Source organism: Cervus elaphus, chromosome 29, assembly GCF_910594005.1.
Source record: "Cervus elaphus chromosome 29, mCerEla1.1, whole genome shotgun sequence".
NCBI lineage: Eukaryota > Metazoa > Chordata > Mammalia > Artiodactyla > Cervidae > Cervus > Cervus elaphus.
Window position 1 is genome coordinate 62,523,573 of NC_057843.1, and position 25,107 is coordinate 62,548,679.

Genomic DNA, 25,107 nt, shown 5'->3' on the forward strand with positions numbered 1-25,107 from the left:
CAGGGGATCTTCCCAACCCAGGGGTCGAACCCAGGTCTCCCGCATTGCAGGCAGATTCTTTACTAGCTGAGCCACAAGGGAAGCCCTCATATCTAGAGAAGCACTAAAATGGTGACATCAGATCCTCATGACTAACAAAAACCTTTTGAAAAATGAGTGTTTCATGGCATTGAACTCCCCCTTCACCAAAATCTTATATATTGACTTTCCCCCACTGCTGCGTAGGAGCAGCCTCTAAGAGCTATCTGAGATGCTGCCTCCCAGGCTTGGCCAACAGACAATAGAAACTGTTCTTCTACTTTATTCTTGTACATTCAGAATTACAACAGGCTGAAATGACTGTTGTTTTCTCCAGTTCACTCTGATGTTAGCCACACTGACCTGACAGTGAATTACTGATAAGAACAGTGAACTTCCTGTGGGGAGCCTTCAAGTGAAGATGAAGATGCCATGTGGGCAGGACTACAGCTCCAACCGCACATCAGTCTAAGTCAGGGGTGACTGAAGCCGTATGGATTCTTAGTCTTGTCCCTGGGCCTGCCACACTCCCCCCACACTTCAGGCCAGGCCTTCGGAACCAGTGCACACTTGTGATAACCAGCCCCCTCGACTTTTAGTCCCCACTCTGGGCTTGGCCTGCGGCCTGTTTGTACAGATGTGTCTGGTCACTGGAGCCGTGTGACAAGGGTCACAGCCCAGCATCTAGAGAGAGGTGCCCTGTCATTCTTGACCCTCTGCTGTTAGGACCTGAAGGCTGCAGAGCCTGGAGTCCAGCTAATGACCAACTCTCTCAGTTTAGGAACCTGGGATCCCTAAAAGAGTAGATTCCTCCGAGGTCCTGCTCCTCTGACTGGCAGAACCTGGAAGGGCCCTAAAGTTCCCCTGGCCCTCAGGTCAGAGTTCTAGCAGAAACACCCAGGGCACTCACCTCCCCCCACTTTCCCATGGTCTTGTCACTTGGGCATCCAAAACTGATGTTGCCTGGGTGACTTCAGAATGATGGGCACAGTATGGCCCTGGAGGCCTTGCTGGGGAAAGACAATGACAAAAGACCCATCCCCTGTACAGTATAGGGGTGGGGGAGAGAGACAGGAAAACCGAGGGCACGAAGGAGAAAGAGATCAATTAAGGCACAGGGTTTATTATCGAGCAAGCATGAATAGACTGCAAAGTCGGATGAGACTCTCATGCAAACATGTATGGGAAAGTAGAACAATTAGAGCTTTTCTTATCTCCTTGAGAGACAAGTGGCTGCCTTTGGGATGTCTCTGGCACACCTCAGGAGTTAATTTTGGAGGTGCAAGTGTTTACAGTTCCAGGGGTCACAAGCCTTTGCCCTTGGAGCTATAACATGGAGATATCAGTCTCTTACTGAGGCTCCTGCTTGCAAGGAGATACCCTGAGGAGGGGAGAAGGGAAGACAGCTGCCTTTCTCCCCTCACTGAACGGAGAGTCCATCATTTAACCCTTTTCTGCCTGTGTGTGTTTCTGATTGCTGCTGTAACAAATAACCACAAATCCAGTGACTTAAAACCATACAAATGTATTGTCTTATCATGTGGAGGTCAGAGTCTAAAATGGGCTGGCAGGACTGTGCTCTCTCTGGAGGCTGCAGGGGCACCCTGTCCCCTGCCCTCTCTCAGTAGCCAGAGCCCACCACGTTCTTTGTTCATGGCCCCCTCTCCCCCTTCAGGGTCAGCAGCACAGCATCTTCAAACCTCTTTCTCCCTGTTGCTCGCCTTCTGTCATGTCACTCCCTCTGTCTGTAGTCAGCTCCTGCTCTGTCTCCTCGTATAAGGACCCTGATGACTGCATGGGGCTAATCCAGGTACTGCGGAGTCAAGACCCTACAAGATCCTTACCTTAATCATGCCTGCCCCCTGAGATAACAAAGTCACATGTCCCAGGGATCACGATGCCTTTGGGTCATGACTCCACCTTCCACATCCCCCAGGCTTAGCGCTCTGATGGATTCCACTGTGGCCTGATATGGGCATCACCCCAGTGTCACTGCCCCAACAGAGGGGATACTTTGGGCTGTGTGAACACTTGTGAGGACAGGTATCTTTTGTCCATCCTTGTAGGCAAAGAGGAAACATGGCTATGAGGTTTCAAATTTGGGGCTGAAGCTTAATAGTGTGATAATAATTAGAAATACTGGTTTAAAAATATTTTAATCTCTTGCTGGAGTGCATGTATGCTAAGTTGCTTCAGTCGTATTCAACTCTTTGCAACCCTATGAACTGTAGCCCCCTAGGCTCCTCTGTCCATGGGATTCTCCAGAAAAGAATACTGGAATGGGTTGCCATGCCCACCTCCCGGGGACCTTTCCAACCCAGGGATGGATCTTGAATCTCTTATGTCTCCTGCACTAGCAGACAGGTTCTTTACCTCTAGGGCCACTTGGGAAGCTTGCTGGAGTAGCATTGGGAAGTTCTCTGAGCTTCCATGGAGAGAAGGATGCAGCCAAAGGAAACAGTCTGCGCTGCACTGTTCAACAGGCATTCGGACCCCTATTTCATGGGGTTTGTCTCTTGGAGAATTAAGCAATCATTTCTAAGGGTGCCACAACCAGAATTTCCATGTATTATTCAGTGTTTGATTTCTGCCTCTGTGTAACAGAAACGCGGATCTTGCTTTCACCGAGGAAAGTGGTTGCTATGCAAAGATTGTCCAGAAGAAGGAGCCAAAGGCTTTGAAATGAGCCAGGAGCCCTGAGCTGGTTCTAGGGAACAAGATGCAGCAGCCGCAAAAGGGATGGAGCAAGGTCGCTAGCTGCTACAGGTGCCTGCTGCTCACGTACTGGGTGCTCAGCTGGGCCCTCCGTGCCTCCCTGCAAGTCAGTCACGCAGGGCCTGGGGCACCTGGGCCCCACCTTCTCCCCACTTAAGGATCCTTGCTTCAGTTCATCAGGGTAATATAAATTAAGAATACTTGCTTTAAAAAAATTGTAAAAGAAATATACACCTTGAAATTCAAAATAGCAACTAGTAGTGCTGAAAGCCCTACTGTAGCCTGCCAGGCTCCTCTGTGGAATTCTCCAAGTAAGAGTACTGAAATGGGTAGCCATTCCCTTCTCCAGGGAATCTTCCCAACCCAGGGATCGAACCCAGGTCTCCTGCCTTGCAGGCAGATTCTTTACCAATGAGCCACCTGGGAAGCCATTTAAAAAATTGTAAAAGAAATATACACATTGAAAATTCAAAATAGCAATTAGTAGCACTGAAAACTAAATATCTTGTTATGTTCCCATAGATATAAATACTATTATCAGTTAGTCCATAGGCTTCCAAACATTACGTGTTCGCGTCCTTTGTCTGAGTCGCTCACACTCAGGTTTATTTGGAGCTCACAGCCGCGATGACTCATCAAGGTGTGTTTGTGCATTGCTGTCTCCCAGCATCTTTGCAGGTTTGCTTCTTCGATTACGGAGTTTTGGTTGCGGGATGTGGAGAGGTGCAAAAAAGACAAGAATTACAAGAGTGGGCCTAGACACTGATGAGGAAGAGAAGAAAGCAGTGCATCCCAGTTCAGGGAAACACGGGGCTTCTCTCTGTTCTTGTTTTATTCTCCAAAGCCAACCCGAGCTGTAACAGAAACCACCTTCTTCTCAAGGACCCCTGTGATCAAAATACCAGATGGCCTTGTGCGTGGAGGGTTGGCAGAACCTTCTCCTTTGAGGGCACATGTGGCCCCAGGCTGACCTTGTAGTTTTGCTCCCCTGAACCCTGAGAAAGGGGGCTGGCAGCTGAGCCACCAGCAGCCCCGACTGTGGTCAAATAGCCCTGGCCACGTAAACTGCATCTGACTGTGGGGCTCCGAGAGGGTACGGGCATGTCTGGTGGGAAGCTGAGGTCCCCAGCTGAGGGGACTCATGACCGGGACTGGCGACGGTAGCAGGGAGCCGGGCTCCTGTGGGGCTGGGGCTTCCGAGCACCCAGCTGGACCCGCTGTCTCCTCACTCACCTGCACTCACCTGTGTCCGGGGCGCTGGACTGCAGCAGGACTGACCCTGACAGAGGTCCTGGGTGCTGCCCCGCCTGCTTGTGACACTTCCTGGCCCAGGTCCTTCTCCGTGATCTGGTGCCAAATGGGACCCAGATCATCCTGTAAGTAATGAGATCTCGAGACAGCGAAAAGACTGCTAGAAAGCGGGTGGTTAAGTTTAGGGTTCCCCGAAGTGGTGGCTGCGGTGGCGTCTGCTCTCCGGACAGCCACAGGAGACTGGGCCGTCTGGCCAGTTGTTGGGACATGAGCCAAGTGAGTTAGAGAGGATGGAGGGCCTTGATCCCCAAACAACAGCTGTAGAAAAACCAGGGGTCCAGGGCATTACACCTCTCCTTTAGATGTGTGAAAGGATTTTAATGTAAATGGAACTGGAGGAAATGAAATGGAGAATCACATGCATGTACCCTCAGAAGAATGGAGAGACTGATTTCCTGCAAATGCCTGATTTACAGAACACCTAGAGATATCTCTTGATCAGTGAACATTCACCAAGGATCTCTTCCCATCCTCAGGCCAAGGAGCTTACTGCTGGGATTCTGCATGGACGTGCCCCTCTTTGCACTTCAGGCCCATCAATACGGCTGACCCCAAGCCCTCAGCGGACTCACCTGTAGCACTAATGCAAGCATTTCCTGAGTTATAATTCTTCTGCTGAACCAGGAAAAAACCTCAGTTTCTTCTCAATTGAACCTGCCTCAATTTACCTCTATTCGGGTTGACAGTCTTCACCTCATCTCACAAGCTTATATTAATCTCTCTTTCCTCTGAATTCCCTACCCAATGACTCAACCTTAGTCTGGGCAATACTGTCATGACCTCTTTTAGGGTCAGAACACATTATCTTTTAAAGGTTTAAAAGACCCTCTGCACACTGCCATATTTAAAATAGATAAGGACTTACTGTATAGCACAGGGAATTCTGCTCAGTATTTTATAATAAACTAAATGGGGAAAAGTTTTGAAAAAAAATAGACACAGGTGTATGTATAACTGAGTCACTTGCTGTACTCCTGAAACTAACACAACACTGTAAATCAACTATGCCCCAATTAAAAAAAAAAAAGACTTTTTGCACAAGTTTAGCATCCATAAATGGTTAATTGATGCTTAAAATGATTAGTCTTTTGCAGTTTATGCTTTTGTTTTGTTTTGTTTCTCCAGACAGCCCACTTCACCCTGGCTTGCCAGCTGACACTGTGGTAACTAAGATTTCAGGAGTAGGCATCCCAACTTCCCTTTCTATTACTGCTTTCAGATTTTGTTTCCATGAATGGTTTTACTTTTCATGAATGTGTTTTCTCAGGGAGAGATTCTTTTCTGAAATGATACCTACATTCTGGGACAATGAAGCTCCATGTCTATTCAACAAAGCATCTCCTATTTCTTTTCAAAAACTCCACTCTTGTGCCAAGACCCCATTAATCATCAAACAAGTAGTACAGAAAGTGCTGGTTGAACACCTGTCATCTAATCCTTCTCAAAAGTGAACTGGGAGAAACCAAATAGTGTGGTAAGATGAATCAAGTTTTTAGTTCTGAATGAATTGGCAGTCCTTTTAAAAGTGATTTTGTTTTCAACTAGGAACATTAGAGAAATGTATTAGGATTTTTTTTTTTTTTTGCACCAACTGGGTAAAAATCTTGATTTTGAGGTGACATTTTATTTTTGTTTTGCAACCAAACAATTTATAATAACTCTATAATATTTCTTAAAATTGCATATTATTTCTCTAAGTGGTTTTGGAAATAAGCCCTATATTATTATTATTTTATCCATGTAAAAAATAGGAAAACTAGATAACTATAGATGGGATTTCCAGTCATGCCATCTTCATTAAAAATACAGCTATGTATTTATCAGAACTGATCCACCCAACACATTTCTAATCTCTATTGTTCCCTCTTGTTCCATTTATTGCTGGCCTAGGAAAGCATAAGGCTAAATAATTTGTGAACACAGTAGGAATCCCTAAAAGAGAAAAGCTCAGAACTGATTTTAGAAGAAGAAGAAAGCCACCATGTGCTTGCTCTTAGGTCCCTAGATTGCATGGCTGATTTAATTCCATAAACAAACAACCTGCCCACATTTTCAGATAACATTATCAACTGAATTCAGTTCAGCACAATACTCCTCTCCAGAGTTGGTGAACTTGGGGTAGGGCATTTGCTATGGTGGCCTGAGATGATGAGTCAGGCTTCAAAGCCCAGCAGCCTGTAGCCTTGCCCTCACTCCGATTCATTCTCCAATGCTTAGTTTCTCCACATGTGAAGTGGAGACTGTATAGAGCTTCTCCATCTTTGGCTGCAAAGAATATAATCAATTGATGTCCATGTGTAGCATCTTAAATTCAGACTTAAATTGAAGAAAGTAGGGAAAACTACTCGACCATTCAGGTATGACCTAAATCAAATCCCTTACGATTATGCAGTGGAAGTGAGAAATAGATTCAAGGGAAGATCTGATAGAGTGCCTGATGAACTATGGACAGAGGTTCATGACATTGTACAGGAGATAGGGATCAAGACCATCCCCAAGAAAAAGAAATGCAAAAAAGCAAAATGGCTGTCTGAGGAGGCCTTACAAATAGCTGTGAAAAGAAGAGAAGCAAAAGGAAAAGGAGAAAAGGAAAGATATACCCATTTGAATGCAGAGTTCCAAAGATTAGCAGAGATAAGAAAGGCTTCCTCAGTGATCAATGCAAAGAAATAGAGGAAAACAATAGAATAGGAAAGACTAGAGATCTCTTCAAGAACATTAGAGATACCAAGGAATATTTCATGCAAAGATGGGCTCAATAAAGGACAGAAATGGTAGGGACCTAACAGAAACAGAAGATATTAAGAAGAGGTGGCAAGAATACACAGAAGAACTGTACAAAAAAGATCTTTACGACCCAGATAATCAAGATGGTGTGATCATTCACCTATAACCAGACATCCTGGAATTTGAAGACAAGTGGGCTTTAGGAAGCATCACTACGAACAAAGCTAGTGGAGTTGATGGAATTCCAGTTCAGCTATTTCACGTTCTAAAAGATGACTCTGTGAAAGTGCTGCAACTCAATAAGTCAGCAAATTTGGAAAACTCAGCAGTGGCCACAGGACTGGAAAAGGTTAGTTTTCATTCCAGTCCCAAAGAAAGGCAATCCCAAAGAATGCTCAAACTACCAGACAATTGCACTCATCTCACACGCTAGCAAAGTAATGCTCAAAATTCTCCAAGCCAGGCATCAACAATACGTGAACCATGAATTTCCAGATGTTCAAGTTGGTTTTAGAAAAGGCAGAGGAACCAGAAATCAAATTGCCAATATCCCTGGATCATCAAAAAAGCAAGAGAGTTCCAGAAAAGCATCTATTTCTGCTTTATTGACTATGCCAAAGCCTTTGACTGTGTGGATCACCACAAACTGTGGAAAATTCTGAAAGAGATGGGAATACCAGGCCACCTGACCTGCCTCTTGAGAAATCTGTATGCAGGTCAGGAAGCAACAGTTAGAACTGGACTTGGAACAACAGACTGGTTCCAAATTGGGAAAGGAATATGCCAAGGCTGTATATTGTCACCCTGCTTATTTAACTTACATGCAGAGTACATCATGAGAAATGCTGGACTGGAGGAAGCACAGCTGGAATCAAGATTGCTAGGAGAAATATCAATAACCTCAGATATGCAGATGACACCACCCTTATGGCAGAAAGTGAAGAACTAAAGAGCCTCTTGATGAACGTGAAAGAGGAGAGTGAACAAGTTGACTTAAAGCACAACATTCAGAAAACTAAGATCATGGCATCTGGTCCCATCACTTCTTGGGAAATAGATGGGGAGACAGTGGAAACACTGGTTGACTTTATTTTTTGGGGCTTGCAAATCACTGCAGATGGTGACTGCAGCCATGAAATTAAAAGACTCTTACTCCTTTGAAGGAAAGTTATGACCAACCTAGAGAGCATATTAAAAAGGAGAGACATTACTTTGTCAACAAAGGTCTAGTCAATTCAAGTCTATGGTTTTTCCAGTAGTCATGTATGGATGTGAGAGTTGGACTATAAAGAAAGCTGAGTGCTGAAGAATTGATGCTTTTGAACTGTGGTGTTGGAGAAGACTTTTGAGAGTCCCTTGGATTGCAAGGAAATCCAACCAGGCCATCCTAAAGGAAATCAGTCTTGAATATTCATTGGAAGTACTGATGTTGAAGCTGAAACTCCAATACTTTGGCCACCTGATGGGAAGAACTGACTCATTTGAAAAGATCCTGATGCTGGGAAAGATCAAAGCAGAAGGAGAAGGGGGTGACAGTGGATGAGATGGTTGGATGGCATCACCAAGTCAATGGACATGAGTTTGAGTAAACTCCAGGAAGTGGTGATGGACAGGGAGGCCTGGCATGCTGCAGGCATGGGGTCACAAAAAGTTGGACATGATGGAGCAACTGAACTGAACTGAACTGTTTCAACAGGAAGCTGCAAAGCCATCAGATGGAGCCATGTGAACAGTGTGGACACCAGCTGACCCCACAGCTACCCCTGCCTCCCATGGATTCACCCAAGAATTTCTGAACCATCTTAACGGTGAGTCTTCTGGCCTTTTCTCCCTCAATATGAATCCTCCTGCTAACAAAACATGCTGTGAAAATTAAGAAGAGCAAACCTTAACTATAGTTGGAGTCTGGAAGGTCTCTAGAGGGAGCTCTTATGCCATGTCATTCATCCTCAATTACCTCAACAGAAAGAGGCATTTACAGATCCCAACAGGATGAAATACACCTTGCATTCCCAAACAAAAGTGCAGCCACATTACCACCCCAGCTGGAGGAGAGAAGACTTCCCCTTTGGCCAGCAACAAACCAGCTAATAGACAATTCTGCAGTTTAGCTAATAAGAAGCCATTTTCACCTGAATGTTTACTTTCCTCCACTGAAGTTACACTTGTTCTCTTGCTGATGACTTATTTCCTTGTCCTGCTCTACTTAGCTTAAAAACCATCAATGATGTTTAACCCCTTGGAGTATCTCCCTATCTTCCAAATGAAATACTGCCTGGTTCAAGAATCATTTACTAGAGTCAGTTTATTACAATTGCAAAGTAAATCTTCAAATTTACTCAGTTTTATTTTTGTTTCTTAATGTACTGGTGGCAGCGATGGGATCTCAGGGGAATCTCTGATGACATTTGGAGACAAGGAGGAACAGCTGTGGTGCCCACGCGCCCTCCGAGTTCACTGTCTTCCTTGCCATCTGTGGAGGTTGTTAGTAAGCTCCTCTTGGTCTGAGCTCCATCCTCTTTGCATTTGTGCCCCTAAACTAATTGGCTTTCCTTTCGGGGCAGGTTGGGTTGGCTGGCAGACCATTCTGCCTGAGGCCAAACCCATAGCCTGTTAGATCAAATTTCCAGTGCATAGTAACATTTCTTGGTTGTTGCCAATCTATTTTCAAGTGGTAAACCCTAGCCCCTAATTTTGTTTGTTAGATTCCACATTGGGAACTGCTTACAGTGTAGTCTTTACTTCCCTATGTGTTTGGAATCAGTATCAGCCCCTAGATTCAGCTCTCAGAACTGGTGGTGAGCAGCTATAGTTCTCCATTTTGCATGGAATCAGTTTGTAGTCCCCATTTCTTGGGATTTCCGGATCCTGTGCTTTCCTTCAGTACGAGGCTCTCTGAGAGTTGGTGGTTGTGCCTCATCTGGCCAGGTGGTGGCAGCGTCTCTCGGGTAATGCTGATACACTACGGCACAGGTTTGTCTGTCTTGTTTGGGGATGACAAAGGCTGGCTAAGGAAATGGGAGCCTTCACCCCTGTTGAGCATGCCACCTCCTGGCACACCAGCTTATTTTATGTTTTATATGTAAGAGCGATAGACCTTGAGGCTGTAGATATCTAGAAAGGTGGCAAAATTTTATTAATATTGATCTAGAATTATAATAGTCATCGTGCAGAGTGTTCCAGTTAGACAAGATTGTTCATTTAAGGAAAACCCTAGAGAGCATCAGATCCCAAATTGGACAAGGAGAATGAGATGCCTACTTTAATTGATATGAAAAAATTACAGAAGGTTTCAAGATTCCAAAATAAAGGCCTGCTCTTTTTAAGGACTCAGTACAAAAAGCTAATGAATGCATTGAAATGTGTGCATTACCATATGTAAAATAGTTAGCTAGTGAGAAGTTGCTATATAACATAAGGAGTTCAACCTCATGCTCTCTGACAACCTAGAGAAGTGGGATGAGTTGGGGTAGGAGGGAGGTTCAGAAGGGGGTATATATATGTATATACTTACAGCTGATTCACATTCTTAAACTGCAGAAACCAACACAAGATTGTAAAGCATTTATCCTCCAAATAAAAGTGTTTATAAAAAACTAAAGAGACAAAATGTACCTAAAACAAAAGACTATAGACAGATGTAACTAAAGACTTAAATCCTACTACCCACCTACCGTGTCTTTTTTCATGTTTTACTAATTCTGTCTGAACTACTCTCCTAATCTAAAGAGATATTTAACAATTATCATTTAAGATAACTCTACCTGAGGTTTCAGGCGATCCTCCTCAGTTGCTCTTTACTCCTTGGTCAAAACTGAACTGAGAGCTGTAGTCAAAGAATTCTTTAAACTTAAGGAGGAGCCCCCAAAATTTTTTGAAGAGCTAAGAGTCATTGTCAGGACCTGTGACCCTAAACTGCTAGATCTTTCTCAGCTTGTACACAATTTGGCAGGACTTGGGGAGGCCCCCAAATGGATGCAGGAAGCAAAACAGAAAACTCCTAGGATGATATTCAAGGGTTGGGAGGAATCCCTGGGGGAGGGCATGACAACCTACTCCAGTATTCTCGCCTGGAGAATCCCCACGGACTGAGGAGCCTGGCGGGGCTACAGTCTACGGGGGCACAAAGGGCTGGACCCGACTGAGCGACTAAGCACAGCACAGCCTTTAAAAGTCTTTCAGAATAACAACCGACTGTTACAAGCCATTTCTAAAACCATCCCTGCTCACACTGATTGACTGTTATTCGATCATACAAACAAAAGAGGGAAGAATCTGCAGCCATTGACAGCTAGTTTGGAAACTCTCTTTTTACAAAAGGGTTCTGTGTAATAAAAAGGACACTCAGCCAACTTTAGTTGCCCTCTTTGTAAATATATTATCTTCTGAGATTGTTGTTTTTCAGTCACTAAATCCTGTCTAATTCTTTGCGACTTCATGGACTGCAGCATGCCAGGCCTCCCTGTCCTTCACGGTCTCTGTGAGTTTGCTCAAACTCATGTCCACTGAGTCAGTGATGCCATCCAACCATCCTATCCTCTGTCACCCCCTTCCCCTCTTTCCCTCAATCTTTCCTAGCATCAGGGTCTTTCCCAATGAGTTGGCTCTTCAAATTAGATGGCAAAAGTATTGGCATTTTAGCACCAATCCTTCCAATGAATATTCAGGGTTGATTTCTTTTAAGATTGACTGGTTTGATCTCCTTGCAGTCCAAGGGACTCTCAAGAGTCTTCTCCAGCACCACAGTTCAAAGCATTGATTCTTTAGCATTCAGCCTTCTTTATGGTCCAACTCTCACATCTATTCATGACTGCTGGAAGAACTATAGCTTTGACTATAAGGATCTTTGTCAGCAAAGTGATGTCTCTGCTTTGTAACACACTCACTAGATTTTTCATAACTTTTCTTCCAAGGAGCAAGCATCTTTTAATTTCACGGCTTCAATCACCGTCCACATTGATCTTGGGCCCAAGAAATGAAATCTGAACAGTCTTCACTTTTCCCCTATCATTTGCCATGAAGTGATAGGACTGGATGACATGATCTTTGTTTTTGAATGCTGAGTTTTAAGCCAGCTTTTTCTCTCCTCTTTCACTTTCATCAAGAGGCTCTTTTGTTCCTCTTCACTTTCTGCCATTAAAGTGGTGTCATCTGCATATCTGAGGTTATTGATATTTCTCCTGGCAATCTTGATTCCAGCTTTGAGTCATCCAGCCCAACATTTCCTATGATGTACTCCATATATAAGTTATATAAGCAGGGTGACAATATACAGCTTGATGTACACCTTTTCCAATTTGGAACCAGTCTGTTCCATGTCCAGTTCTAACTGTTGCTTCTTGTCCTGCATACAGGTTTCTCAGGAGGCAGGTCAGGTGGTCTGGTACTCCCACCTCTTTACAAATTTTCCTCAGTTTGTTGTGATCCACACAGTCAAAGGCTTTAGTGCAGTCAATGAAACAAAAGTAGATGTTTTCCTGGAATTCTCTTGCTTTTTCCATGATCCAACAGATGTTGGCAATTTGATCTCTGCTTCCTCTGCTTTTTCTAAATCCAGCTTGTATGTCTGGAAGTTATCAGCTCATGTACTGCTGAAGCCTAGCTTGAAGGATTTTGAGCATATTTTTCTGGCATGTGAAATGAGTCAGGGTCTCATTTACAGCAATTGTACAGTAATTTGAACATTCTTTGGCATTGCCTTTCTTTGGTATTGAAATGAAAAGTGACTTTTTCCAATCCTGTGGCCACTGTTGCATTTTCCAAATTTGCTGGCATACTGAGTTGCAGCACTTTTAGGATTTTAAATCGCTCAGCTGAAAATCTATCACCTCCACGTCCTTTGCTCATAGTAATGCTTCCTAAGGCCCAACTGACTTCACACTCCAGCATGTCTGGCTCTAGGTGAGTGACCAGACCATCGTGGTTATCTGGGTCACTAAGAGCTTTTGTGTACAGTTCTCCTCTGTTCATGGAGATTCTCAAGGCAAGAATACTGGAGGGGGTTGCCACGCCTTCCTCCAGGGGATCTTCCCAACCCAGGGATGGAACCCACGTCTCAGTCTCCTGCATTGGCAGGGGGTTCTTTACCTCTAGTGCCACCTGATTGACATAAACGGGCCAAAAGAGCCCTCATATCAACCCTGCTTCTCTGAGAGGAAAGATTGCCATCATGCAGATAATCTGACTTAACAGTGATAAATGCATGACGGCTATCATTAAGTCAGTTTTACCAAAGCAGGGAAACTAGTTGCATATGAGCAGTGAGAAGTATGTCTGTGACATCACTGAAGTCCCCTTTGGAAAGGGCTGGATATACAATGTGAGGATTTTAATGATTGCTGTACATTTGGTGTATGGTAATGCGCACTGTGATTATTTATGTAAACTTTCTTCAATTCAGCTGTGAAGTCCCTTCTGGTCATTTTATTAGACCATGTGTATATATCATGCAAGATCAAATGATATCTTTTGTAAATTCCACACTATTTGAGGCAATGTATCCTTTTTTAACTGTGTAATGAACATAAAATTGAGCCCTTTTGAGTCTTGGAAACTGTACATTTTAAAAGAATTATTTAAATACTGAATCTTCTTAAATAGTTAATCAGTTTAAGCTATGTTACTTGGACATTAAGATTATATCATATGTTGGAAATATGCAAATATCATTTGAGGGCCTTGCCACATTGTGAGAAAAAAATAAGCATTTTTTGCAGGGGACCAAAGAGGAGTATTGCCAGATATAGGATTCATTTGACAAACCTACAGATAGTTTTAGGCTGCTGCATTTGAACTTAAAACCCAAGCCTGACACAAGCTGTTATGTACAAAACTCTGCGTTAGTTGCACGGGCCCTGGGAGGTGAGTCAAGCCCCACACACCTTGTTGCTGGTTTATTTTATCCCCAGAGCCCATTTGCTGCCGTTCTTTACCTTGCTTCCAAAGTAAAGAAACCTGCATCACGAGTTCAGATCTTATCCTCCCAAAAAGAAAACACCATCTGACAGGAAGATGAATAAATGGGACAAATGAGACCCTTTCATTGGAGGTTGGCAGCATTTAAGTCATGTTTAAAATTTGTGATCCTCTAAGCCATGGAGTTGGTGATGGACAGGGAGGCCTGGCGTGCTGTGATTCATGGGGTCGCAAAGGGTCAGACACGACTGAGCGCCTGAACTGAACTGAAGCCATGGACAGAGCTGAAGCTAATGAAGATCTGTGGGGGAAAGACTTTTGCAGGTCTGCGCGTGGAACACCATGGCTCTCCTGTTCAGAGGCAATGGTTACAAAGGACAGAGGGCATGACCATCTCCCCAAGCAGAGAACACCACTTAGGGCCATGCTGAGGGTGTCTGGATGTCTGGAGCTCTGTCCTAAATGGTGCCCACTTAGGGCCATGCTGAGGGTGTCTGGATGTCTGGAGTTCTGTCCTAAATGGTGCCCACTTAGGGCAATGCTGAGGGTGTCTGGATGTCTGGCGCTCTGCCCTAAATGGTGCCCACTTAGGGCAATGCTGAGGGTGTCTGGATGTCTGGCGCTCTGTCCTAAATGGTGCCCACTTAGGGCAATGCTGAGGGTGTCTGGATGTCTGGAGCTCTGCCCTAAATGGTGCCCACTTAGGGCAATGCTGAGAGTGTCTGGATGTCTGGAGCTCTGGGAGTGGGGGTCGGGGCTGGGCAACATCCCTGGTCCTTCTCCCGTGCTGCCTGTTTGTTACCTGACATCAGACCCCCATGAAGGACGGGACAGTGGGTTGGTACTCAGATCCTAAAGATCACCTGTGAGGTGTGTGCGGGGGAGGTCTCAGGAGAGGTCTCTGTGGGATGGGCTGAGAGGTCTCTGGGTGAGATTTCTCAGAGTGGGCGTGTGGGAGGTCCCCGTGTGGGGACAGTGTGGGTCTCTGTGGGGACTCTTGGTGAGGGGACCTCCGTTGGTGGCTGTCCTGCCCCTTACAAGAGAAGGGCACAGGATTTTCCCTTCTGGTTTCCTGCTGTTCTGCTGGTGGCCCTCTGGGTCACTTCTCCACACAGGTGTCTTTGGGGTCAGCCCCCCCACCCCCAGCACTCCCCCCTCGATGCCTCTGGGGGGACCAGGCAGCCCCAGGCTCAGAGTCTCTGCCTGTGCCTGCCTCTCCCCTGAGCTCTGGAGGCCACTCTGTGCCCTGAGTCCCAGCCGCTCCCTGAGACCCTGTCTGAGCCCCCACTGCGGTGCCCACCCTGAGAGATGTGGCCCAGAGGCAAGACCTGGCCCCAGGTCAGACCTCAGCACAAGCAGGCCTGTGCACGCCGCCATGCAGGCCTGGAGCTGGTCCCGTGTGTGGGGGTCCTGGCAGGCGTGGGGCAGGCCCATTCCAGCTGTCATGCGGATCAGGGCCCTCCTGGAGCCGGTCCCTCCACCCCATTAGTGACTCTGACACAGCCCCGAATCGCTCTAGAGAACTGCTCTTGTCTCCCTGCTTTCCAGGGCTTCCCTGGGGCTCAGGTGGGAAAGAATCTGCCTGCAATTCAGGAGACCTGGGTGCGATACCTGGGTCGGGAAGATCCCTTGGAGAAGGGAATGGCTACCCACTGCAATATTCTTGTCTGGAAAATTACACGGACAGAGGAGCCTGCAGGCTACAGTCCATGCGGTCTCAAAGAGTTGGACATACCTGAGTGACTGACACTTTCCTGTGTAGATGGGTCCTGGGGAAGAAAGCTGACTGCACCCTTCTCCACAGGTCACTTCCCGCTCACTGGGTGACACATCGTGTCTGCTGGCTTCCTCCCTGTCTGGGCTCCGGGCTGAGCAAGGCTGATGACAGCTGAGACTTGCTATGACTGTAGCAGAGCCCCTGGGCCTGTTGAGTCCCACCTGTCCTCTGGGAGCCTCCTCGGGCCACATGCATGCATAGGTAGAGGTCCCGGACCACGAGTCTGTCCCAAGCTCCCAGTCCTGTGCAAGCCGATTAACTACACTCTGGAGAGGTGGAGACTGCCTGCTTGGAGGCTCTGCTGCTTCTGAGGGCCTGGCCGTCTGTCAGGGGGTCCAGGTGGCCTCCCTCTGTCTGGGCTCTGGGAGCTGGAGTAGAGGGGGGACTCTGGGGCGGGGCCGCCAGGAGCCACCGGCCCCCCAGCTTCTTTCCTCTGGGCCTTCTTTCATGTGCCGGTGGGACGCCAGGGGCTCCTGGGTCACTGCACCATCTATGGGCACCTCTGCCCCCTGCCTCCTTTCCCGGTGTCTGACACTAGGGGCACAGTGTCCCACCCTCAGACAGTGAGGGGACTGCTCACCAAGACATGCCCCTGCCCATTCCCTGGCAGAGGCGGGGACTATGAGCAGGGCTGTCCTCTTCTCCAGGGCAGGGGTGGACCAGCCCTCCGGGGCCTCCATGTTCCACACCGCAACCCTCAGAGCTGAGAGTGTGTGGTCCTCATCCTCGCCACCTCTCCAGAGCCCGAGAAAAACAGAGGAAAGTTGACAGGCCTGGCGCATCTCATTACAGCTCCATCTGGGAGAGGAGGGGCTTCCAGGACGGCGCCATCTAATCCCACCATGACACGGGGAGGAGGTTTCTCCCACCCTGGACTCGGTCAGCACTGCCCCAAACTCCCCTCTTTATTCTGACATGTGAATAGTCTCTGACACCTTCTGAGCCTGGGGGGAGTTTCAGCTTCTGCAGACTCCTCCCCTACAGGCTCACAAGTTCAAGGTAGAGAAGTGGGGGGACAGAGGCGCATCCTGAGAAGAGGGGGGTCTTTAGGGTTAGTTCCCCACAACACGTCCTGATGCTGTGGCTTGTTTCTGTAATGCTGGTGTGACGGACACTGAGGTGCAGGGAGGGAATTGAGTGCGGGTGAGTATCCATGCTGGGGTTCACTTTCCTTCCGTGACCCCGTCCCATGTGGAAGTCAAAGCACGCGCCTGGGAAGAGTGGCCCCTGATCCGTTTCCTCCCCCCGAGCAGGGCACAGACAGAGCACCATTTCTCAGCAGAAAAAACATTTATTTCAGAAAGCAATAAATTTTGTGGTAGGAAGAAGCTTTTAACACACAGAGGATGTGCTAACACGAGAGGAAAAAGTTTCTTATGCACGGTATGCATTTTTTCTTGGAGAAGAGTTTTTCTACCAGGAATGCTGGGACAAGGATGTTCTGATTGACCAGAAGAGGTGTATTTCTGAAGAAGACAGTGCCTTGGGCTGTGGAGGGGATGGCATGGGACACTTGTCACTCTCGATCCGTGCTGGCAGGCTCTGCCCAGATGGGGACCTGGCTCCCTGGGTGGGAAGGTCCATGTGCTGTTCCTGGGACTGGTTCACTTCCTCTTTGTAGGATACCTGTGGCTCACTGTGGGGGCCTTTGTAGGATGCCTGTGGGGGTAGCTTGCTGATGGTGGGCTGTTTGTTTCATTACTCTGCTTTGCTCTTGATTTCAGAGAAAGCCGTGGTAGCAGTAAGCTGGACCTAACGGGGCCTGCAGTTCTGCTTTGTACCAGTGAAACTGCGAAGATGAGGACCATGGTGAAGCTCCATCTTCTCCTGTAAGATCTGTCCAACAGACGTCATGAGATCCTGAGCCTCAGCAGCCTTGCTGTCTGCAATCAGACTTCTTTTGACTGTTCCCTGCTCTGAGCAGGGTCTGCTGCAGGCTGGCTTTTTGCAGGGCTTGTTCCAGTCTTTTGCCTTCAGGGACAAATCCACTGCAGAAAGTGCTTAATCCTTTCTCTAAAGTGGTTTTCTGAAGAAACCTGTCCCTTCTTCAGGATAAACTGTTCTGTAGGGACTCTGCTGATTCCTTTTTCTGGCCAGGGTGGCTCATCCTGCCGGCCTGGTAGAACCTCTGTACCACAAACCCCTTTTTATGATGTCCTAGTTTGGGACTCCTATTAGTCTCTCTCGCATCAGTGGAGATGAACTTCCTGTGCTGACTCTTATGTTGGGGCTGCCTTCTCAGGGCCTCCTGCTGTCCCTGGCTACTCTCTCCGCTTGACATAACATCACACGTGCGGGAATCGGACAGGGTCTCAGAACAGCACAGAGATTCCTGAGAAGCCAAGGCGTTTGTGGCAATGAATGTGTCCGAGTGACAGTCTTTGAGAAGCCTCCCAGTGGCACAGTCTTGAAGGAGCAGGCAAGTGGCCTGGCCTTAGCCTGTTTCTGCCAGTCTATGAACCCTTGGAACTTAGGCTTATGAAACTGTTCATCAAAGTCTACATCTTCTGGATTTGTGGCAACGGACTTTGTGTTTGAGGAGGGATTTTTATGGGACCTTGGAGACCATGATCTCCTCGTATCAATATTAATTATTTGGGATTTGATTAGTAGACTAGGTTCAAAAGTACCCTTCTAAGCAGGGTCTCCCTCCACAGCCTCCACAGATTGGGAACAGTCATTGAGGTCCATGACGGTCACACTAGAGCAAGTCTCTGGGGCGGCCTGATCCCCAGATTCCTCCTGCGGCTCATTCCTGGCCATTGCTGGATGTGGACTGGGCTCCAGGCTGCCGTTCTCAGCCTCCACAACAGACTCGCTGTGCCAGATTCTGCTCACAAAGCTGTATGTGGGGGCCTGAGGAGGTGGCTTGTCTTCCTGTCCCGTCAGAGGGGCCTCTGAGGGCTTCTGGGTGTTGCCAGTTGAGGTTCCTCGCAGAGCCCCCCGGGTTCCCTCAGTCACATGGTAGGGGGCAGGGCAGGGCCTCTCCAGGGTGGGCGCTGCCTGCATTGCTATCACTTTCTCTCCTGGATGGGGATGAGCCCTCTGTTAACTTGGCTTTGGGTGGTCCGCAGAGTCACTGGTGGTCTTCAAGGTGGATCTTGGAAGGCGTATGTGATGAGAAGTTTTCAACTTCAACCTATATATGAACCTGAGGAGAAGGACCCATCTGTGCCTCACCTGAAACTTTATTGTATGAGCTTCCAGCTCCTGTTGAATATGAGGACTGAGGACAAGAGACTCATAGGAAGTCTCCATGGAAGCTTCCCAATCCTGAGAACAACCTACATTTTCTGTTCCCATAGGAGCATTTGGCTGTCCAGGAAGGTCTATGAAGTGGTTGTAGAAAGCCTTGAACAACAGACATTAACAGGGATCCAACTCTCATGGGTCTGCTATGCCTTCCTGTTTATAAGGACCCCCAGGATTTCTTCTGGATGCTTCCTGCCTGGGCTCAACTCTCTTTCTAACTCAGACTTCGCACTTGGGACCTTCACTGGAGGGTTGGCTGAGATCATGTACAGAACTTTTAGGATCCTCCCCACGCTCTGCCTTACATCCTGGCTCAGGAGCTTTCCTGCTGGGATCCTTGCTAGGTACCAGGACATCATTTTCTGTGTTTCCTGGCTGCTTTTGCCTAGACCTGCAGGAGGCCTTGAGTATCTCTTCATGCCCATTGTTTGCCAAGGCCCTGGGGATTCGCCCTGAGGTTGCATCAGTTTCTGAGACTCTTGGGTTCTTCAGGGCGGCCACTCTCTTGCTGCATGAACCTTTTGGAAAGAGGATCCTCCAGTTTTTCCTGAACCTCAGGGCTGATCAAATCCCTAGGAATGACGGACACCAATCTGCGTGCCTGGGAAGATCTGTTTTCCTGGGGAAAATTGGGAGTGATCTGGCTAAAGACTTGCTGAGATTTTTCTAACCAAAAAGGGTAAAGTTTGCCCACTTTCTAGTTGCTTTTTTAAAAAGTGACATTGCAGGATTTGAATTGCATTGAGCATCAAAGTTTGTGCCTTATTTTGGACTATACAGCAAGACACTTCATCATACCCAGTCTTCAGTTGAGAGGAAGATGGTTCCATTGGGAAAGAGAGTGTGAGATGGGCAGTGGGTCCCCATGTGGGTCCGAGGTTGTGGTTGTGACTGAGGTTTGATTGGAGTCAAGGATTGGGTTTGGGCCTGGGTCCCCATGTGAGTTGGTGGTGTTTGAAAGTGAGCTGTGGCTGGAGTCAAGGGTTGGGGTGAGTATGGATGTCCACATGAGCTGGAGGTGGTGGTTGAAAGTGAGTTACGGTTGGAGTCATAACTCCACAGTGTTTTGATTGGACCTGGGTCTCCACTTGAGCCTGAATTGGTGGTTGACACTGGGGCATGGTTGGAGTCAAGAGTCTAGCCTGAGTTTCCATGTGAGCCCGAGTTGGTGGTTGAATCTGGGGCATGGTTGGAATTAAGGGTAGGGGTCTGGCCTGGGTCTAAATGTGACTCAGAGGTGATGGCTGCAAGTGGGACATGGTTGGAGTCAAGGACTGAGGCTGAGGCTGGGCTACAGCGTGGGTAAGGGCTGGACCAATGGCAGTTGTGAAGTTAATTTAGCTTGAATTTGGAATTGTTCAGCCTTAGAGCATTCACTGAATAAGATAGGGTGTAACTCTAGAGGGGACCCAGGTACTGTGTCAGTAGACACCAGAGACTCACTCTGCGGAAAGGGGAGACCCAGAAGAGCTTCCCGCATGTCTTCTGTAGACGGTCCCTCAGTGCATCAGCATATCAGGTCCTTTCGGGACCAAGCAGCTGCTCTGGTTTGCCTTTTATGCTCCAGAAATGCTGGTGCCCAAGGTGTCCTGCTTGTCACTCAGCGACTTAGTTCTCTTCCCCAGTGAAGTCAGATGGCAGCCTGCCTCCTCCTCCTCCTCTTACTCCTTCCAAATCTTCAGTTCCACTCTCCTGGTGATTCATATCTCCAGCAGCTTCTGGACATCCGCGTCGACAAAAGAGAGGCTACCTGCCTCTACCTGCCTGTTTCTGGGGTCTCACCAAAATCATGCCTCTGGAGAGTGTGTGGGAGGTTATTCTTTTGGGTCCCCAAGTGTGTCAAGGTGGAGAAGCTCCATTCTTTGGCAGCCCCCTGTCAGCAAGACAGGGTGGAAAGGGGATAACTTGAATGGATGAGCCCTACGATGGCTGGTCTCCAAGGGGAGCCTGGGGATGACCTTTGTGGGGTGGTGCCCAGTGTTACTGCCATGGGGTCACCCTGAGGGAGACTCAGCAAGGAGCCTCGTGGTGCTGAGATGGAAGGCAGCTCCCTGCATCAGGATGACATGGTGGGGAAGGAGAGAAAACAAGTGGGTGGAAGACTGTCCAGGGGAAGGAGAGACTGTGGTGTTGGAGAGGCTCTCAGGGATGAATCTGAGTGAATGGAGACCAAGGCTGGAGAAAAGCTGGAGGCTCGAGGCAGAGGCCGTTTGGGCAGAGGAGACACGGAGGACATGGTGGGAGCAGGCTTTTTCCGCCACAGCTGTTGGGCTCCAGGAGGTGTTCCTTTGCACATCTGCCCTGGGGTATCTTGAGAGGAGACCTGATGAAAGTTGCCTTCAGGGAACCTCCCCAGGTGTCTGCAGCAGACATGAGGAACAAGCTGCAGTCAGGAGTTTCTGGGCCCAGAAAACTGGGCAGGTTGGGAAGGGGTGGGCATCTGCAACCAGCTGCCCTGCACGAGCCCCATACTGACTTCACAATGTCCCTGCTGTCTCTCACCCCAGGAGTTTAATAATAACCCGCCCCCAGGGCTCCCCCTTCCAGTTCAAACCCCAGGCTACCTGCAGGCCTGGGATCACACCATAGGCTCTGGGGAGAAGAACCATCGAGGAGAGAAGGGGATGATTCTCCACCTTTGCAGAGGTGATGTTACATCCCAGATCTCTTCCAGTGCTTCCAGGCAACCTCTGCAAGCTGGAAATCAGCAGACTGGGTCATGGTGAGGAAGCCAGGGCATAGGGGTATTACAGGAGGCTGATTGCAGTGTCCTTTTAAGGGACACAATTGGGATATTGGAATCCAAGTACCAGGGTCCAGGGCCACATGATCCCTGACAGTGATGGTGAAGCTCGTGATAGGGTTTACACTAGCAAAGTGCTTTCATATCCATTACCCCTTGATGCCTTCACCAATCCCTATGTGGGGGAGAATGGGCATCATTCACTGCATACATGAATCCGAGAGAAGTTAAATGATGTGCAAAAATAATTAACCTCAAATTAAAATGAATAAAGTCATTAAAAAAAACAAAGCAGTGTGTCCACAGTTGGACCTGGAGTCCCACCTCCCAATCCGGGTGCTGTTGGTGGTGCAGCCCAGAGGCGCCTGCTGGGCCACACCTTTCTCCAGGCCCCTCCAGCTTCATCCTCTGCATGGAATCTGGGTAATGTCTGTGTTCTGTTCTTCTTCCAGGAGCTTCCCTGAGGGTTCTGTCTCCCAAGGGACGGGCCCTGCCACTGGCCTCCTCTGAGCCGGTGGACCTGGGCCCTCAGGGTGGGAGAGAGGGGCTCACTCCAGGGGCCACAGCTGAGTGGCAGGGCGCACCCGTCAAAGCCCACTCCTCTCCCTTCTCCCGCTTCTCCCCTCTGGCGCCTTTCGATGCTGAGACACAGAAATATGAGGACTCGAGACCCAGTTCTCAGCCTCTCCTCTCTAAGTGTCCACACATAATATGGCTTTCTGCGTCTCACTAACAGAGCTCTGTGGTTTTCCTTTCTTCTCACGCATTTTTAAGGTGGATAAAAATATTTCTGTTTTCCTTTTTTGAAGCACACAAGGATTTTGAAGTGAGATTCACCCGGATCTTTTGTCATTGTTCCTCTGCTCAAAAACGCACACATTCTCAGAACAATGGGTGAATCTGACTCTGTCAGGTGGGCCTCTGTTTCCCGAGTCCAGGATCCCACTCCAAGGCTCTCAAGACCTCAGCACTGTCCTCAGATCAGTCCTGTCCAAGGTACCTGTTCACGGCTGGTGAAGCGGTGCTCGCGCGCCTTGCTGTACTTGAGATTGAACTCAGCATCCAGTCCTCAGGCCCTGGTCACTGTGTTTGGGAGAGACCCTGGAGCCCCCGAACATGCCTGGACGACTGCTTTCTGAGATCTTTGGAGAGAAATGCTCACCCTGCCCCCTGCCCAGCCTGGTTGTCCCCAGAGGGTGATGCTTTATTCTTCCCTGAGAATAGATGTCCTATTCTTTCCCTTCTCAGGGATCTCTCTAGGTGATTCAGAAGAGTAGAAATAATAATAGAAAAGAAGAGAAGATCACGTACTTGTGGGTCTCAGCCAAGGTTTCCTTATCTTCCCAATGTGTGTCCATGTTTCCTAGGAGGAGGAAAGGATGGGTTATTCTCGAGCTAAGGAAGGGTCCGGAAAAAGAGCCCCAGTCCACACAGAAAGGGGAGGATGGTATCAATCTCCCAGAAAGGGGAGCTGGAGTTCAGCCAAGTATCAAAAGTGCTTTCCAGAGAAAAGACAGAATTCTCCATTGTCTGCATCACACTGCTGCCCTCAGGCACCTGAGCACCGGGTGTGTCCTTGGGGACTAAAGTTCTAGCCCACATCACAGAGCGTGGTCTGGTCACATTGGGCTCCGAGGGTGAGGAGGCAGCAATCAAGGAGGAGGCTGGAATGTGGCCCCTCCCATGACCACTCAGCCATGCAGCTCGATTCATCTCCCTTCTCTGAGCCTCCCTTCCTGCCTTAGTCAAGTTTCAGTTCATTCCACCTGGAACTCAGACAATGCTTACTATGGTTTATGTCAGCAGAAGGACACAGATCAGAACCAGCAAAAGGCGACAGATCAGGACTAGCAAAAAAAAGATGGAGGGAACCCGATACAATTCTCTGGTTGTCTCTCCTTTGGGCTTGCACAGACAGCGCTTAGCTCTCTCAGCAAACAGTGTGACAGCGTGTGCAGACCAGGGTCAACCATCATTAAGCCTTGATGTCCAGGGTTTTCACTGGGGGTCAGTCTCACACGAATGAAAGGACCTTAGGACTGTCCTTGGCGACTGAGTCACTAGCACCCCTCCTGACGTCAGACTGATAAGAGTCAGCCCAAAATGAGCAGGACTTGATTGATAAGTAACAACTTCTCTAATTTTCCTCACTGCTTCCAGCTTAGGGCCAACCAGAGAAATCCAAACGTGTATACCTCACCAGTCACACAAGCCCTCCTTTGGGCTCCGTAACCCTGGTGGCTAAGAACCTGAGTGGGACTGCAGGGAACCTGAGTCTGCTCCCTGCCCTGGGAAGAGCCCACATGCCCCAGAGCAACGACACCCGTGTGCCACAGCTACTGAGCCTGTGCTCCGGAGCCCACAGCTACTGAGGCCTGAACGCTAGAGCCCGCGCCCTGCAATGAATACCTCACTCATCACAGCCAGAGAAAGCCTGAGCGCCTCAGCGAAGACCCAGCACAGCCAAAGACCACAAATAAACACAAATGTTAAAAATATGCCCTTCTTCTAGCTACCTGCCACAAGCTTCCCAGTTCCAACAGCCTCTGCTCAGGGCACACCCAAAGCCTCCCATTATCTCTCCTACAAAGCTTCCCCCTCCCCTGCCAGTCTTTGATCTCTGGCCAACGCAAGTAATGGTGGCTGACTCCCTTGTTAAAACCAGCTCCGAACAAACAACTTGGCTTATTTTCGTTTGGTTGGTTTGTATTTATTCCCAGCTACAAATTTAATGGTTTTCCTAGATTCAAGTCTTAAATTATAGAAAATTGAAATAGAGAAGTTATAGAAAGAACACTGTCAAGGTTCTGATTCAAGATGGCAATGCAGGAAGATGCTTTTCTCACCACCTTCCACAGATACACCCATTCTACAGCTCCATATGGAACAATTTCCTGTGGGGGCTCGGGAAACTAAAGACTGGCTGAGCAACAACTACAGATCAGGCAAAAGAGAAAAAACACACACTGAATCAGATGTGAGAAGGCAGACCACATCTCACAATTAACCCCACCTCTGACACTGCAACACACAGTAGGGAGGGAACTAAAAAACAGGAGATTCCCCCTGAGAAGCAGACAGCTTGAACCCCACATGGAGTACCCCAACTTTTAAGACCTACATATGAGAAATGAGCCCCCCAAATATCTAGCTTTGAAAACCAATAGAGATTGCATGCATTATACAAGACCCTAAGACTGCCATGATCTAAGAAACAGATCTTAAAGAGCTCATGAGTCACACTCACCCATCCAATGGCCCAGCCCATTGTGCAGACTTTAAGTGGGAGATAATCATTTGCATGTATTACAGCATTGGCGTGAGGGGCACACATCTAATTTAAAACACACATCAAAGAGTGTGCTAGAACACTTGGGGACCGAGACGGGGCGGGGCGGGGGGGGCGTACCAGCCTGGATATGCATTCTCTCTGTCCTGCTCTGGACAGCAGGCACCATTTATTTTTTCTTCTTCTTATGGGGGGTACCCCCGGACCTAGCTACAGTCAGCAGAGGGCATGTTTGCATGCTACCTCTGCCACACTCCAGAGCCCCGGATTCTATCAGAAGGAAGCTTTTACAGGCTTCTGGTGCCCTGATTTCTGTAGCTACTGCCCAGGGAATCTCCTTGATCACCTGGTTCTGGAGAC